General features: G+C 35.5%; 1 protein-coding gene and 1 long non-coding RNA gene across 2 annotated transcripts in view; one reads left to right on the forward strand and one right to left on the reverse strand.

The window, feature by feature from the left end:
• Window positions 1-16284, reverse strand: part of LOC126912538 (uncharacterized) — a 213882-nt gene that overhangs the window by 24917 nt on the left and 172681 nt on the right. The gene's annotated exons all lie outside the window — the stretch shown is intronic.
• The window catches only part of LOC118264401 (uncharacterized), a 72498-nt gene that overhangs the window by 9145 nt on the left and 47069 nt on the right, over window positions 1-16284 (forward strand). The gene's annotated exons all lie outside the window — the stretch shown is intronic.

Consider the following 16284-nt stretch of genomic DNA (forward strand, 5'->3'; position numbering starts at 1 on the left):
TATTTGGAGCAACGTACAGCCATCGGAAAACTAACGCTGTGTTCTTACATACGAGTATGTATGCGTCTGTATCTGTATCGCTGTGTGCCACGGTGTATTAAATTGTGCGGACAAACCATACCAAGTCAAACGAATAACAATAACACAAAGATCACAAAAATAACACAGACGGTATCGTTAAAATTAGGCATAATTCATCGCGGTTCCGACGTCTTTGGTGTTTCCTGAGGGATTAGATGTAAGAGGGTTATTGTGGACATAATTACAAAGGCGTGGTATTTTAATCCTGTCAAAGCCTGGAACTTGAAACAACATCCGCTGACAAGTTCGTTAACGTCTTAAATTAATTTTCGTTTAAAATTTGTCAATTGCCGTCGGAATTAAACGAAGTTTGTCGTTTCTTGACAACGCGGGATGGCTGGCTCGCGGCCAGCAGTCATTTTATAGAGGACTTTATTCTTTGTCTACATGGATGCGGCAACATGCTTCTGAATGCGACTACAGTGAAAATATAATAAATTTTAACTTACTGACACACGACCGAAGCGTCGAATTCGAGGAAATCCAATTAAAATTTAAATAGAACCCTTATCTTTGAGTAAGAATTAATTAAGAGCCACGATTTATCGCTGTTATCGTTGAAATGTACCATTTTAAATAACTTTTTTGGAAAAGTACGAAAACAATGTAAGAGACAATAAAGGAAACAAACAAGTTGATTTAATGAATTTCCGATAATAATGTAAAACATTATTGAATTGAGTTGATAAACCATAATATTTTACAAATAGTTATACAAGTCCGCACTAGTTTTACTACACATCAAAACACTCACTGAGAAGACGAGTGTGTAGGCAAAAATGTCGATTAAGCCGTCGTATCTTTTTTTATAAACAACCGGATACTCATTGACAGCGGGCGGTCGCAGCCCGCCAGCGATTGCATGGGAAATTGTTAATTCTATTGGAGCGAAACACATAGGAAGCGTAGCACCGCGTACGCTGCGACTTGGCACCCTTCCAGTCAACGATTGTGCTTTACTATGGCGATTATTTTCACTGGTGCACTATTCAAACTGCTTCGGAATACGACTGAATAGACACGAAAGAATTTTCGTGTGCAACGACCGACTGTAATGACCGTTTATTCTTTGAAACACGCTCGGTGGAAATCCGTAAATAGGTATAAAGTACCGCGCGACTTTTAAATTCCCCCTTTTGGAATGTTTACAATTGTTATTTTATGAGCGAAAAAAAATATATTAGAAAATTGGACGCCCTCTAAGATTTATTTTCGAGGAAATTGCTATCGAATCTCATCTGATTTCGATCGTTCTATTTATAGAAACCATTTTAGGGTCTTTTATCGAAAGGTGCTCAAATAAAAGATGCCTCACTAGCACTACTACAATGTCCGCGCCATCTGCTAATCGATGGGACATTGAGTTATGTTTATTATTTTTCTAAGTTTACTACTGCTAATATTTTGACTGTTCAGTTGTGTTACTAGTTATAAGTAATTCCTGTGTATGGTTTTTAAATTTCAATTGAATCTTTAGTTAATCATGAACGATTAGTATAGCAGAATATCAGTTTGTGACTATCATGACTCGTTTAAAATGAATTAATAGATTATGGAGTTTAACAGAGTAACAAACGTTGTAACAAATACAAAGACTATTCTCTATTCACATCCTTTCATTCACATTTAGGCAGTTTCTAGTTCAGACTTGCATATATCATTGGCCCAATCATGTCGACTAGCTCACATGCAGGCGTTGCTGGGACGGTTCAACCAAATAACAGCTTGACGTATTAGACTGGCTCGAGCATCGTGCCAAGCGGCTCATTGATGATAAACCAGCGCTAGAAGCCAAATTAGATAACCTCAAATGCTAACATAAAGAAGCTCAGCGCAGTATTTTGCTGAACAAATTTTGGTGGGCATTAAGCTTTCGCGTAATTTCACGCCGTTGATTCCCATTGGGGTAAGTGGACAATGGGGTAACTTTACACTAGTTTGGTTATGAGTGAGAGGTAATGTTATGAGAGAGGGGTGGGGAAATGCCTAGCTTTACATAAAAAATGAAAAATGGTTTTCGTATTTGGTCGTCTATAATAGTAATATATTATAGTCTAGACCTGACTTTTACGCTAGTAATAAATAAAACTAAGATTTTCTTGATTTTCAGACAAAACTTCCTAATTCAGAACCGAGCTGAAACGTTGAGATTATATTCGATTAAAATCGTGAGATCTATTTCTGGACTCGGATAACTTTTAACTCGTGTTTATACTATTTATCCGATCGCGTGGCGAGGTCACGTCTTTAGTTCGCAAAAGTTTTATGATAAAAACTCAGATTTTCGTAATTGACCTGGTTATAGAACTGGATCTGTTGATAAATATCCTTAATTCAATTCAAGCTAAAGACTATCACACTTTAAATTAAGTCTAGGATCGTAGCAGCTAGTTTAATTATTTAGCAGTGTGGCGACACTCTGACAAGTGACAGATGACATAAGCCACACATAGACTATCGACGAACAAATCAATGGATGACGTCACAAATATCCTGCATCGCACATATGAAGTTTGCATGTGAATTAACACGGATAGAAAATCCCAACGTACAACAGTTGGGCAGAAAGCCCGCCAGGCTGATCACCTCGCCTGGTCGGAGGATCCTCCTTTTCCGACCTTAGGGAACTTAACTCTCGGTTCCCTAAAGCAGCACTAATTCCAGTTAAAATAAGCTGAATGTCGGTAATCACGGGAGGACTTTATTCTACAGTGCTGCCATCTGAGAAGCGCAAAATCATTGTTTACAAGTAATTCGTACCTAATACAATCGTCAAAAATAAAACATACAATGATTTAGGTATCCAATAAATTAATCAAAACAAAATTATCCCTTGCGAAGAAATATTTATTAAACTAGCGAATAACATTTTTCCGTAATATTATTTTATCCTCAAAAGGGTTACGTAAAGCGAAATTACGAATGTTGTAAATAAAGAATGGGGAACAAATTACGACGCTGAGGGTAAAGACTGATCATTACATAATATTTTCTTTTTTCACTTTATTTTTAGTTTGCCTGTTTCCTTTTGGAAGTAAACAGGCGTCTTTGCGAAAATAGAATAAGAAAATGAGAGATTTTTTGTCACTTTGGAGGTCAAACTGAGATTATTTTTATTCAAATATTATGTGTATTGTATGATTCACGAATGATTGTTTCGGGTCTGAGTGACATGTTGTGTATGTAAAATTATGTTTGTAAATACATATGTTTGTTAACGCACGGCACAGGAGAAAATAGAGATGTTGTATTCACAAAACAAAACTTTTGGAAATGACTGACAAATATACTTATTATCAGACGTCCTTCAGCACAGTCTACGCACACACACACACACATACAACAATAACCACATTATCCATAATACTTTTTCTTTCGTCGCATTTGAAATCCGAATCATTTATTTCCCGTGAAAAAAAAATACGGTATACTAAAGCCCGCACCCTCATTCTTTTGTTTTGTCCTGTACGTGGTTGGCACATACTTAGCTCTGTATCGTTACGTCATCACAACAAAGACTGGGATACCAACTGTGTACAGCTTCTCGGACAAAAACCAACAATGATGGATCGTGTTTGCCACGAAATAATCTTATACATACACACTTATTTCTCCTATAAAAGTATCGGTATTAGACTGTGTGAGCCTTTGCGCAATCTTTTAGAGGGAGGATAAGCTGAGTTTGGTGAGAAAACAATTTGTTTTGTTGAATTAAATGACGTTTTGGTAGCTACTGATGACGATTGTGTCGCGTAAGTAAGTTACTACTTACTTACACTTATAGTACTACTAGTACTAAAAGTGTGTCGCGAAATGCTGCTTATGAATATGAGCCTCTAACATGGCTTGAAACTAGTCGAGTTCCTCGTCAAACAGTTACGTGAGCAAGCCGATAAATAATTTTCTTTGGTGGTTAATCTTCATGGTTTTATAATCACGAATAATTTTATAAAAACCTTAAAGGTATAATTTACCAATATTTATACTTTTCAGGCTAACACAAATAGATGGTAGACACCTCATAAAACAGTAAAATTAAATAGAATTCAATACTAAACACCTAGTTCAATCTACTTTTTAGCCATACAAATGTTAGTATCGACACGCTATGTCAACGATGGCCGATATTGGAGCATGCATTGTTATTTGCTAAAGGTTTTTTCCACCAGCTTCGCGTGTGTTTTAAGTATTGTGGGGAGGTTTACTATTCCAATCGAACACGGAATTGATATCGAATTTAAACCAGTTATTGTATTCATGTTTTACCAGCGCCTTTGCCTGCGTTCCATTGGGATAAAAATTATTACTCAAATTAGCTTATACCATATTTCATCAAAATTCAGTAGTTTCGGTGTGGTTCTGGGACAATCATACAAACAACCTAACTAACGAACTTTCACATTTATAATATTAGTGCAATAGCTATTAGTGTAAAGTTATTTGAATACAACAGATTTTGGACTTCTGGTGACTATCGAATTAAATGGACTTGGGTAAATGTCCATCCGGTAACCTCACTCACTCAAAGAAATAATTCACATCGGTTTTCTGTGAGGCCATGATATCAGTTCGGTCGAGCCGGCCCATTCGTGCCGAAGCATGGCTCTCCTACACTTGATCAAGTAACTTGTCTGTTTGTGCTTCTGTCAGTAGCACCTTCTTTACGATAGTACGAATCTATAGTTGCTTTTTAAAATCTTAACACATTGAACGCCGTGGCGGTCACCGGTGACCGACGTTAGCCTTCAACAGTTTTCTATTGAAAGCTCCCACACAGCAGTTATATTATAACTGCTGGTCACTGATGTAACATTTACAACATTGTGTAACATTTATAACAGCATGTAACATATTCTACAACCACTGTTAGGATTTGTTTAAACACAAATGTTATTTCAACATTGTTGTATAACGTTATATAACCGCTGTGTGGGAGCACCAAAGATTTAATGTTGCTTATTATTGTTTATTTATTTTACACGTGTGAAAACACTATACATTTTTAAAAATTCCGAACCGATTTTGATTGAGCATGTAATTAGTTGCTTTTTGGCAGTGCGATACCGTGATACAGTCATCGAAACGTGCAATTTCGATGCGGCCATTAAATGCAGGAAGTTGGTGTAACGATACCGTATCGATGTTAGGCGTCAAATTGCCGATAGTTGATACCTAAACTAGTGTGTTCGACGTGACAACATTTTTGTTCTATTTTCATTTTCATAGGTCAGTACCAGTAATTTAGCCAGTTATTTTAAAATTGTAGTTTGGAGTACGATTGTGATCAGTAAGTCCTTGGTTTCATTCCAGAAACATCACATTCTATAACTTTTTATATCATGGCCAATTGAGGAGTACTATTGAGACGTGTTGACAAAAAATTTAAAGCTTTTTTAATAAAAGACAATTACACTGTCCTACAAAAATTAAAACATCCCTTTAAAAACTTCAAAAAGTTAATTAATTATCGCACAGAGATAAAATATAAATACCAAAGTAACAAATTGTTAACGATAAAATTTAGAAGACAGATGTTTCTGAGATGTAATCCCAAAACTACGGTTAGTCCCTCGGGTCGAGTGGAGTAATGAAACTTGGAGCCTAAAATTAAATTAATTAGTTGCTTACGTATCTCGTTTCCTCTCTCGTGTTTATGTACCGAAAATCTTTGTTCGGTATTCATTATCGTTATCGACCTGCTAAGGAAAGGCCCGAGGAGCCTCGACAGTTTGTAATTATGGGGAACAATTTTATAATTGCTACGTCCAATATTTTTTTTTAATAAACAAGTTAGCTCTCATAAAAATGTATTTTGTTAATTATTGTGTTGACTTTACTGACGGTAAAGAACTTTAAAAAAATAACGTTGCCGCACACTAGGATTTTCTCTTGTGTCGTGGATGCGTTTACAAACATACAAGTTCACATACACATGACACCCAAACCCGAAACAACAATTTGAGGATTACACGAAGAGTTGCTCCGTTCGGGAACCCGCTTCACGTTACACGGCAGTCGGTTGCCCAGGCACCACACCAACTGTGCAGTGCACCAACATTAGTAATTTAGATTTTTCCTTCATTTATCGCCATATAATTGCCTGCTAAGTCCTTTACTAACAAAGTTAGATTGCAGTATTTCATAGTAATTTGTAGTATAATAATTTCTACACTCGTAATGGGTACAAACAAATAATAACTCTCGACTACTTGATATCTTTATAATTATCTGGCTGACATGAAAATTAAGGCAAAGCATGCACATCTTATTGGCTGCTACCCAAAACACTTTTTATAATGAATATTTGGCATCTCTGTGGGTTATAATGACTAGTTGATGCAGTGCTTGTATGCAGTGTTATATAATTAGTGCCTAAATCTTGAACTGGGTTTTTGTAGTTTACTTATTCCATGATCGACATTAGTAGACGATCCGTCTGGTGATCGTTGGTGATTTAGTTCTGATCATAAAAAACTGAAGTTTTCCGTGCGTAAGCTCACTTTACGGAGACAAAAATGATAAATATAATAATGTATTATTTCAAATTTCACGTAAACGTGTTAAGTAGAATTTGTTTGAGAGCAGAGTATAAGCTAATTTATTTGGTATTAACACATGGATAATAATTATTATCTAACACACTTTCATGTGATATTTGATATTTTATAGGTAATATATTCACAATTAAAAGATATTCTATACGTAGTACTTAATTACCGAAAAAAGGTTCTTTGTGAGTAAAATATTAAATTGGATGTGAAGTGTTCCCTCAAAATGTTTGTTTTCATCTCCCAGTAACGAGTAGTGACGGCCTTTCATATCGAATAAAATGTCAGAGAAAACTGAAGAATTTCCAATTAATGTATTATTTAAATAAGAAAACCCACTATTTTGCGGAACGGTATCAAATTGGACTTGGACGAATTAAAAAATAAATATTGACCTATTTTACAGCGAATACCAATTAGTTCTTCGAGTATTTTCTTTTTAAAAGTTTGCGTTCGGGAATATTTGTCTGTTTTTCACGATTATTCTTGTCTGGGTTGTAATTTGATTTTGTTTCGGATGAGTTAAATTACAGTTTGAAGCTTATTTTATTTGTCGATGTATCCATATAAAATCTTTAATCTTCGCGAGTAATATTGTGTACTTTATGTTATTTACGCTCTTTAGCAAGTTATAAGTTTGCCAAGGCCGTTTTTTATGTCACAGTGTATAATCACATTACGGCATCTCCTCTTTGTACTTGCTTCATGTGTAGGACCAACAAGCCTTTCGGGAACTAAGAGGCTTGATGTTATGTACAAATCTAGGCAATAAATACAAGTACCTAGTTTAGTATCTCATAATTTAATACCTCACAAGCTCCCTACGTTTTGCCGTACCGTTCTATTATTCGTAGTTTACAAGCGTTATAACAGCATGGTCACATGAGATTTTCTCTATACCGTGTGGGCTACACATCGAGTTATAACAACCAGTTTATCATGATCTTGCGTTGTATGATCTTTCCACACATTCCATGGTCAGTTTATACTGGTTTCGTATAGTTTGATGTGCAGTCATGTCCATAGGAGCCTCGATATCGATATTCGGGTTTTGGCGAATTTCATTTATGCCCCGGAAAACCGCACGTACAGAACGTTTTTGCTGCAAATACGTGCCTGGCCGAACATTTTGTTGCTGTGCTACTGGACGTAGCCATGCTAGAAACTTCTTGCAATCCGATACATTTTTGCAGCGACTATTTGTGTGGGAAGACCTGTGTTTGATTTCTCTCTTCAGTTCAAAAATCGAATGCCATTGTCAGATATAGGTGGTGTGATACAATGATATACCTACCTTCCCAATATATAGGTATAGGGTATTTTTAATCCTTTGATATCTGCCATACGCTACGGTCGACTAACAAATGTAAGCCATATTAATATAGTCGGCCATAGATAATACGAAAACATCATATTTTAATAATATTTTGGTTGTTTCCCATAGCCGACCACGGCGGTTCAAAGACAAAAAAAAACAAAAAGCTTTTTAGCGGTTATGCCATAAATTAAATATTTCTCAGACATAATTCTAATACCAAATTTCGTGTATATTTACTCTACAAAGTTATCCAAATAAACTGTTTGGAACAAATTAAATACAAAGCAGAAAACTAGTATATACAAATTCGACTTCTGAATCTCATTGTAAGCAGTATACTTGTTTATGATTTTCAAGCAACAAGTCAAACAACTACTAAAGTACCTTGTAAATTTTATTGTTTGCTTTACAGGGTTTTTCAGTTTATGAAATTATATTCAGTAGTAATGTAGAATCTGGAATTATAAACAAGTATATTTTAGAAAAGAATAGTATTTTTAACTGACTGAAAAGGGTGCTACGCGATTTTACCGGCGTTCCAGCTCGAAAAGCAGGAGTAGGAACGGAGTAGTTTTTAGTCAGTAAGAGTCTGACACTCCCGCTCGCCTCGCTAAAGGCGCTGAAGTCATCGGATTATTTTCTCACCTAAAAAAAGACTACTGCTTATAGGATCGGAAATCTTGTTTCTGGCGGCCAATTCTTCAATTATAGAAATAAACGTGCTTATTGTACCTAGAGTGGAGTCATTTCTTATTACATAGGACCCTTAATACATTTGTATTTGGCTCAAAGTGGGAGTTACATTAAATATACCTCCACTTCTTATAATAAAGGCATACATAGATGGATTACTCATCAAATTACTATACATATAACGTACATATAAACAAGTACACAAGAAGGTACACAGTACCTAGTAACATGTTTGGTTAGTTACAATAACATGATATGGAACGTGTCAAGAATAAACAGTCGGGCGCGTTGTGAGAGACAAGTGGCTATCCCGTACATTAATATACGGAATACTAAATAAATTGTCTTGTATTTTTTTGCTTATACATAAGCTTGAGGTATAAACAAAAAAAAATAAGTTACCTTCTAAGTTACTAGGCGAGGTATCGAGTACCTTTAATCGGCTTAGTTTTATGATTATGATTGAAGGTAAAGACAATTTTAGGATATTATCTTAGGATAGGCGGCACCATGGCGACGTAACCAGTCGCCCTACCAACAAAATGTATACAGCTCTATAGAGATAGAAGAATACCAACCTGGTTTCCGCTTGGTTGCGCAACCAATCTGGCCTCGTCAACTGCTTAGAGAGTAGCACAGAACGTTGCTGGTCGCGCATGCACGCTGGTATCGCAACCACTAATTACTATAGCGCTGTATGGTGCCTCACTCACTTAGCCGCCAGTCCGGCCGCCAGTGATATCTCTTCGAGATCCATCTTGATAATGTCGCAGTGTGGTGTTACGGCTCTGGTGTATGTATGATGTCTAAGTTGGTAGCTTATGGGCACCACGGGTGCGTGATAGGTTGCGCTACCATGGTGTCGCGGTGAAATATAGCCATATGAAGTTATATACTCTATAGCTATATACTCTTAAGATGAACATATTTAAGTCTTATACCATTAAGAAACATATTTTTCAGAATATAATAAAGTTAATTTAATCAGTCTTCCTACAAATTGAGCATTTATAGTAGAAAAACGTCTTTAATACCATGTGGATAAAGCCGCAAATTTAAAGCAAGTTTGTAATATCCTAACAATAAGTTTCCGTTCCTATTCTAGGCGGGGCGCGTGAAGCAGAAATATTGAATGCATTATTCAAATAACATGTTTTGCTGACTTCAATTGTTTTAATATAAAGGTATGTTGTACTCGTATAACTAAAATAAAACGATACGCGTATTCAGGTGTCTGTGGTTTCACTAATTATTTGTATCCGAAATTATTGATGAGTTTGCTATGTTGAACGAGACGATAAATCATTTTTGTTACATTGTATTTTAATTATTGGTGTTATAAAATTTAATTTTGTGTAGCATCTGTTTTGGTTTTCGTTTTAATAATCATTATATAAAATATTAGTAGATGCGTAGTCTTCGGTTACGCTATGTCTAGACACATCCTTTCTCGTTAAAGATTGCTATAAAGTAAAAAAAAAGTTTTTCTAATTTAACTAATCTATTATATAAAAATAAGTCAGGTTTTCCTTCCTGACGCTATAACTCCAGAACGCACAAACCGATTTCCACAGTTTTGCATTCGTTGGAAAGGTCTCGGGCTCCGTGAGGTTTAAAGCAAAGAAAATTCAGGAAATATTCAAGAGAAAAGCAGGAAAACAGGGAAAATCATTGGTGGCGAAACAGAGTTCGCCGGGTTCGCTAGAACAACATAAAAAAAATACCCCAGGAAAATCATTGGTGGCGACACGGAGTTCACCGGGTTTGATAGTACAACATCAAAAAAAAAAAAATACCCCTGAACAAGCAAGACTGGTTTATTCCTTTTTTCACATATTTTAAAAAGGAAATATGTGTTTGTAAACGCACTTACTACACAAAATCGTAGTGTGAGAATAAGTAAAAAAAAATACTCCAGTCCCATCTACAAACGACACAAAAAACAAAAACTTTTTCGTTCCACAGTTATTTTGGCCGAAAGTAAAGTTATATACGAAGATCATATTTTATAATAAAACTGCGCTGTGCCAAATACTGTGAGAAATGTTTCACAAAACTCTAGATATATGTATTTATATGGCGTTGGATTTCCATTATTTGCATTCCGTATGGAAACGGCAATGCGAAGTCGATGCGTTTCAAACGATGTGGTTTATATAGAAATGGTCTGAAGTGTTGGATGGCGAGATGGGTATATCAACCAATATTGGCTCGGTTTGTGTGCGTTTTCTTGTTCCTTTTTGTTATTATTTTCTTTTCAAACATTTGTGTAGGTATCGGTTTTCTAACTGTGTGTTTTGTTACGGTTGAACTTCATATTTTTATTGTTATTGTATAAAAAGAAGCAATATAAATAATTAATGTCTTTTAACAGCATAGATAAAGATTCATATCTTTTAGTAAACCATTACAGTTATCTTAATAATTATCTAAAATGCGGGAGAGTCATGCTTCGGCACGAATGGGCCGGCTCCACCGGAGTTTATAATAACGGTTGCATTGTATTTGAGGTTACCGGAGGCCCGCAATTACCTCCCTTCCCAATCTTCTCAATCACTGATTCACCAACAACCTTTAAATTCCTAACCCCCGAAAAGCCGGCAACGCACTTGTAACGCCTCTGGTGTTTTGGGTGTCCATGGGCGGTGGCGATTGCTTACCATCAGGTGATCCGTCTGTTCGTTTACCAGCTTATACCATAAAAACACCTATCTGATGAATTTCAAATTTCAACAAATATTTCTAAAAAGTATTCAACAGGGCTGTTTGAAAGTTACCTACATTGATTTGAAATTACAATCCTGAACCAATCGATCACCAACATTAATTGATTGTTAAATACATATTATATTTTTATGCAAATTACAAATTATCCATCGTAGCACACGAAAGTTAGCAGGAACAAAAGATAATAAGTAGGGTACGGACCTAGCGTAGTAAAAACCTATAAATATTAATGACCTATCTAAGCGAAGGTCTCGCTAAAGTTACCAGCTAGGGACGTGCTGGCGTAATCACCATTCTAGTTCGATGCTCCGGCGATTACATACGAGATTTTGCTGTTAAGTCTAACGGGTAGTGATTGTGAAATTTATGATTATACTAGCGGACCCGACAGACGTTGTCCTGTCTACACGTCTTTAATTTGAACTTTTTTAATAAGCTAAAACATTCTGGACCTTTTTGATGAAAATTGTTACGGTATTCAAATGTTATGACAATATCTAACGTCATTAATATTTGACACTGCGATGGTAGCGCCGTCTGTCGGATCCAATGTAAAACATTCCAAAATCAACAACTACGGAAAAATTAAAATATAATCAAAAAATAATTGTCCAGCGGACAAAATTGTGAATCTAAACCATTCTCAGATCCTCTTGAACACACACAAAAAGTTTCATCAAAATCCGTCTAGTCGTTTAAGAGGAGTTCAGTGACATACACACGTACAGAAGAATTATATATATAAAGATTACCTAGGTAGGTATGGAAACTGGTTTGTCGAAATAGAGCTGTTCATTGGCAGGTGGTCTATAATTTCATGATGCTTTATAGAGGATTTTCGCAGGTAAATTGTAGTTTAAGTTGGGTTTCAGATTTCTGGTTTGTAGGATAGATTTTAGCTTACATATTTGTAAAGGTTGATTTGTATAAGAACAAAGAATTTTCTAAGCATTGATTACTTTTTTTCTGTAATAAATTATTTATCCTTCATTGTCTTTCAGAAATAGTTATGACTACAAGTATCAGTAGTATTTTTACTTCCACACAGTTAAGTAGAGCTGATACAATAATAATTTTAGACCTTTCTAAACGAATACACGACCTAAGATAGAAACTCAATAAAATTTTTCAATACACTTTTACAGCGACAAAAATACAATACGTTTCAAACTTCAAATTCAGTTTGAAATAAACACTAATACCAATGAACATCTAAGCGACGCTTCGTAGCGCTATTATCTAATAATCCAGTCCAACATCTTGTCACACTCAGTGTAGTTACCAGAGCAAAAAAACATTGTGACAGCAGGAACAAAGTAATTTCATAAGTGTTTCCACCGTACTCGTCTATTTTCGGGAAATAACGTAAAACTGGAACACTATCGGGTAGACAAAACAATAGAAAACCTCGGTTTTATATTTTTAAAAACAAAAGGCAATTCAACTGACAAGTTGACATAGTTTTTTAATTCTATTGTTATGTAGTTCTGAGGGTTGGAACTAGATAAATGAGATATAAGCATAGTTTTATCTTGTTGCTTGCACAGATTTGCCTTTACTATGTGTATTAATGAAAGTAAAACAAAAAACCAAATTATGAATGTTTTGTCTACTGTTGACAATAGATAGTTGTCATATATAGGACAAAAGTCGTTAGTTTAAACCATAACATCTTATCACTGTAAATTTGTCGTACACTGTATCAAATAGACCATTCAAAGTCAGAACCGTCATAACCCGCTATCTCCCCGTAAATAAGCCGTAGTATTAAGGTCAGGCGATTGCCTACAAACGATATAGGCTCAGCAATGACCCTCAACCTTCCTTAACCATTCAACTTGTGCACAAGATTAATTAAACTATTAATCCCGGAAAGTGTAGCTTACGCCTTAATCGCTAGCCAATGAAACCGCGTATTCTTTAGCCGTGTACTTTGGATACGTCGATCTATTACTGTTCGGAGCCGAATGCGATCTTTCCGTCCATTACGTCGTAGTAATTACTCGGGACCGTGTAACATACAGCTTTTGCTACCTTTGACGAGGCCGGTCACACATGAACGTAGGAATTGGCAATTTTCGCTAATGGAACGATAAGTGTGGATGTGGCTCTGTTATGTTATTCGTTTTGTTTACAGTTTGAATTATTGGATTGTATTGTTATACAGGTGTTCTATTTGTAGTTCGCGCAGCGGCTAATAAATTGTTTGTTTTGCTACAGTTTGCAATCGCTTCGAATTTGCTTTTAAAATAATAAATCGTTTAGATTTTGGTTCGTTTTATAACTATACGACCTTAGATAACTGTATAAAATACCATGTAATCATTCACTGAAGCTAACGAAATCGCACTATCCCACAAACTCTTTTTTCTTGACATCTAAAAGAATTGCGTCGTTAAAAGGAAAAGGTGCTTCGACACCAAAAGGTAAAACATCTCAATTTCACACCTAACCGGCGCGATTAATTGTGTAACGGATCATTGGACGCAGCATCTCGATATATGGAGGCAACGGACGAACGTCCCGCCTTAAATCGATTCGAGTACCAACGACTCGATTTGAAATCGAGACGTTAGAAAGCACTCTTAGCGGTGGATGCTGCATTATTTATTTCTTAAGCTCAAATGTACTAGATATTTATTGAGTCCTTGGTTTATTTACAGCTAAATTATTTTACACTTTCGTGGACACTGGAAAAATGAGCCTTAAGTACAACATTTCCTTGATGTAATCAACCAAATTGCAATGGAGAAGGTTTCGTAGAGTGTCCTTGACTTTTTGGCGGGACACAAGGATAATATGACCGTAATGATATGACAGTTAGATGTTGGCTGAAAGCCAAAACCCGCGATAATATTCCTATATTCTTCCTGTCGGTGATACTATTTGGAGGCGTATTTTTTAAACAGACCATTTGAAATAGAATTTGTATTTCTGGAGGCTGTGATTTTATTTTGGTTTTTATTTGATTCGTATTGCTTTGTACATTATTGTTTCTGGGTGTCACGTGTATGTGAAATTGTATGCTTGTACTTCTAATACCTGGCGTACTACCCAAGAAAATCCTAGTTTGGTACAACGACTTAAAAAAACCCTTTCTTATGCAACCACAACCTAAGCTCCAAAACTTATCTTTACTTACCTAATTCTGTCTTCAAATATCATCTACATACTAGTGATGCGACACTTTACATATGGATATTAAAATCCCACCCTTTTCTTTAATAAGATCAGTATGAACTAGATTTATAATGTCATCAGTTTGCATTGGCATCACTAGCGATGTGAGAGAAGCAATAGCAGTGCATTAGCCTGCTTATCTTATCGGACGTAAGTGGTATAAGGAAGTGGGTCACTGTAGAGAGCTGCTGTTGCGTGGAAATGGATTATCGATACCGTTACGATCTGTTATATCGATATATCGGTAGATGATAATGTGTAATTGATATAAAATACTAATGAAAAGAAGTGTAGTCTTCTAGAATAGAAGTTTCCGGTAAAAACATCCAGTAGTTGAATACCTTCAATTTGTCTACTTATGGCCAGAAATACAAACGCGATAAATTAATTAAAAATAATTTCGTATTTAAAAAAATAATATTGAATACGAAAACTAGTTCATTTCACAATTCCAGAACTATTAAAACAATATTTATATAGCCATTTAAAATTTCTAGGTACCATTTCTAAAATTATACTTGTACAAAAACAACAGTTTCTGAAGTTCGAACCATTTGAAATTCAACATAGGTAGTAGCTATTAAAGTTTTAACGTGAAAGCAAAACATTGAACATTGGGATCGTGAAATATGACATGCTAGTATTTTTAACGATTTACGATGCTTTTACTCAGTAGAAACGCTTTTTTAATCAGTTAGTTATCTTTGATATGAATATTATTTAGCTTAAATGACGTGTCGTGGTGGCCTAGAGGTTCTCATGCATGAACATGCGAATTCGAAACCTACATCCAATGACTTCTCCCGCTTTGGGCGAGGCTGGAGGGAGTTTCAGACTTTTACTGACTAAAAACCACCCCGTTCCTACTCCTGCTTATCGAGCCGGAGCCTCGGTAAACCCGCTAGGTAGTCCGCAGCTCCGGAGACGGCAAGTACCTACCAACGTTACTATTTTCAAGTTATATGCATGAAGAGTTGAAGTAGTAGAAGTAGTTAAATTGTGAAATGTGGGTTTACATTGACTTTATGTGCCATAATGTGCACTTCTGCCTACCCCTTCGGGGATAAAAGGCGTGACGGCGTGACGTTATAAAAAAGAAAAAAAAAGTTTCAGTAGTTGAAGTTCGTTGATTTTGTAATCTCTGTAACTCCTCGTATTTCACGTTATACGTTTAATATCTTTATTCTAATAAATTGTTTCAACGAATACATCAGTTTTTGAAGTCGAACCATTTTAACCTTTCTGTTAAACTTTTAACGTGATAGCAAAACATTGAAAATTGGGATCGTGAAATATGACATCCTGATATTTTTAACGATTTACAAAGTTCGTTTGCACCAGATCGCATCGTTTAAATTTGTATTGACATCAAAGTTTAGTCAGTAGGACGCTGATTCATTGTTTTTTTTTATAAAATGTATTTTTTATACTTCATTATTTTTTCGTGAGATGACAGTTGCACTGTTTCATTTCATGTTGTTGATTTGTTTTTTCAGAGTAGCCGATTTTATACAGATTTATGATGTCACATAGTGAATTAATGTTGAATTTATTAATAGACTTAAAAAAAGGTATGTATGTTTGTGCGTGATTATCTCGCGTTTGGCTGAACCGATTTTGATGGGTCTTTCAGCGTAGTATTTTTCAGATTTAGGAGAAGGTTTTAGGTATTTTATCCGACTTAAAAAACGGAGCTTCACACTTTAACTTTTAAAGATGGTTCCGTTTTTCTATAAA

This window comes from Spodoptera frugiperda, chromosome 26 (assembly GCF_023101765.2).
Source record: "Spodoptera frugiperda isolate SF20-4 chromosome 26, AGI-APGP_CSIRO_Sfru_2.0, whole genome shotgun sequence".
Classification (NCBI taxonomy): Eukaryota; Metazoa; Arthropoda; class Insecta; order Lepidoptera; family Noctuidae; genus Spodoptera; species Spodoptera frugiperda.